Source organism: Martes martes (assembly GCF_963455335.1).
Source record: "Martes martes genome assembly, chromosome: 3".
Classification (NCBI taxonomy): Eukaryota; Metazoa; Chordata; class Mammalia; order Carnivora; family Mustelidae; genus Martes; species Martes martes.
This window is the reverse complement of record NC_137890.1, coordinates 125,324,884-125,327,415: the sequence shown is the minus strand read 5'-3', so window position 1 is coordinate 125,327,415 and position 2,532 is coordinate 125,324,884. Positions and strand designations below refer to the sequence as shown.

The 2,532-nt window shown below is 41.5% G+C and overlaps 1 pseudogene across 1 annotated transcript; it reads left to right on the top strand.

Annotated features, from left to right (window-relative positions):
• Positions 1–214: 214 nt before the first annotated feature.
• On the top strand, positions 215–905 carry LOC308340260 (small ribosomal subunit protein eS4-like; annotated as a pseudogene). Its single transcript has one exon. The product of its transcript is annotated as a small ribosomal subunit protein eS4-like (transcript).
• Positions 906–2,532: the final 1,627 nt, after the last annotated feature.

Here is a 2,532-nt window from a genome sequence, read left to right as displayed (position 1 = left end):
TTTTCTTTTCTTTTTAAAGATTTTATGTTTAGGTAATTTCTATACCCAGTGTGGGGCTCGAACTCAACAACCCTGAGATCAAGAATCACACACACCTCTGACTGAGCCAGCCAGCTGCCCCAGCAGTCTTGTTTTCATGGCTAGTGCAGCATGGCTTTTGTCCCACAGTGCATCCATAGTGTGTAGCAGTTGCAAAGCATTGCAGGCTGGATAACTGACCAGTGTGTTTGCACCTTGTCCATCTGCCAGTCCTCACAAGCTGACAGAACGTCTTCCTCTCATCATTTTCCTAAGGAAGAGATTTAAATATATCCTGACAGAAGATGAAATGCAGATCCGCATGTAGCAGTTCATTAAGATTGATGGCAAGGTCCAAACGGATATAACCCACCCTACAGGTTCATGGATGATGGCAGCACTGACAATACTATGGAGAATTTCCACCTTATCCATGACACAATGGGTGACCAAGTACTGGCTATGCAAAGTGAGAAACATCTTCATGAGAAAAAGGAATCCCTCTTCTGGTGACCCATGATTCTCACACCAGCCACTACCCTGGTTCCCTCGTCAAGGGGAACAACACCACTCGGACTGATTTGGAAGACTGGTAAGATGACCAGCTTCATCAAGTTTGACATTGGTAAACTTTGTATGTGACTGGAGGTGCTAACCTGGGAAGAATTGGTGTGACCACTAATAAAGAGAGACATCCTGGTTCTTTTGATGTGGTTCATGTGAAAGATGTCAGTGTCAAAATCTTTGCCACCCAACTCCCCAACATTTTTGTTATTGGCAAAGGCAAAGAAACATAGATTTCTCTTCCCCAAGGAAAAGCTAATCACCTCATCATTGCTGAAGAGAGAGACGAGAGACTGGTGGCCAAACACAGCAGCAGTGGGTGAAATGATTTCTAGGTGACATGAATGGAAGAGTCTTGGTATTTAATTAAAGATAATACAGCATAAAAAATATTGTATGAACTGATACCCAAAAATGTTATCATTCTAGTAGTAAAAATCTATCACCTGCTGTGTTTCAGGCATTCTGCTTAACAAGACACATACCAAGAGGAGTTCAGCATTCTAGATATTGGGTGAGTCCAGGTGGGGGTGGGGAGAGATCTAAAACAAATACAGATAGGATACAGTCTCAAGACAAGTGAAGAAGCAAACTGATGAGTTCTCCTTGAAGGAGGGAAAAGATATTCAAAGAGGAAATTCCTTGGACCAAGTCTTTAAGAATGATTCGGTAACTTAACAAAGGTAAGGTGCAGGTAGTGGAGGGTAAAGAAGGACATTTCCAGGTGTTCGACACCCTCATGTCTAACATCTACATATAAAGCTGTTGATGTAATTAAGGAGGAATCTGTTTTGGTTAATTCTTTGACATCAGTGAACCTAAAAGGGCTCGACTTATGAAGAAAAGAATGACTCAAAGGCAGTCTGATAATACAACTAATAATAACAGCTGCCATTTGTGAGGCACTGACATGGGCCAGCATGGGCTAAGCATAGAGTATTCATAAACTCAGTGACTTCTTTTTTTTTTTAAGATTTGTTTATTTATTTTAGAGAGAGAGAAAGAGAGAACATGAGTGGGAGGGGCAGAGGGAAATAGAATCTCAACTCCCCACCGAGTGCAGAGCCCGACACGGGGCTCAATCTCATGACCCTGAGATCACATCCTGAGCTGAAACCAAGAGTCAGACACTTTACTGACTGCTCCACCCAGGTGCCCCTCTTGAGTTCAATGACTTCTGATCACAAGCAAGCTGTCTGGAAAGACCCAAGGACCATAATGTGGTGGGTCATTAGGATTCATTCTGTGTGGTCTTGGATTAGAGCTAGGATCAATGGTGAAAGCCATAGAAAGACAGATTTCAACTCAACCAAGGGAATAACTGCCAAAGAGGCTGTGCTAAGATGTACTGAATGACCTCTGGCCCAAGTAAGTTTTCTGCTTTTTAACTCCAATACTTTCCTTTGTAATAGACAGTCTTTACCCCCAAACTACTTAGAGACTAAGAGCAAGGGGCAAAGGCAGTGTTTAAAGAATTCTGATCCTTTAAGAGTTTGTTATTCCTTGTAGAAATGTTGAAGAAGGGCCTTAAAGTGTCAGGCAGGTAGTTGAATTCACCTGGAATTGATTTTACCTGGAATTGTAGTTGAATTCACCTGAAATTGTTCTCCCAAGTCTAAAAATCTGTGACTCCCTGATAATTAACTTGAGCTGAACTCAGCCTTGAAATGGGACTATTTCCCATATCTGTCTTTTAATCACAAGTTATAAATCATCATGGTTGGCTTACAGTCAGGGGGAGAGAATGGGAGGATCAGAACACAAATGAAGTCACTGATTGACTGGTTGCAGCCAAGATTACAAAAATGAATAAGACACAATTCTATGCTCAGAAAGTTCATAGTCTAGTAGGGGAAACTACATTCTATGCTGTATCAAAACAATATGATAAATAAAGTGATTTTAAAACATGTGCAAGGTGTCATGGGACCACAAATGAGGAGCACTCAG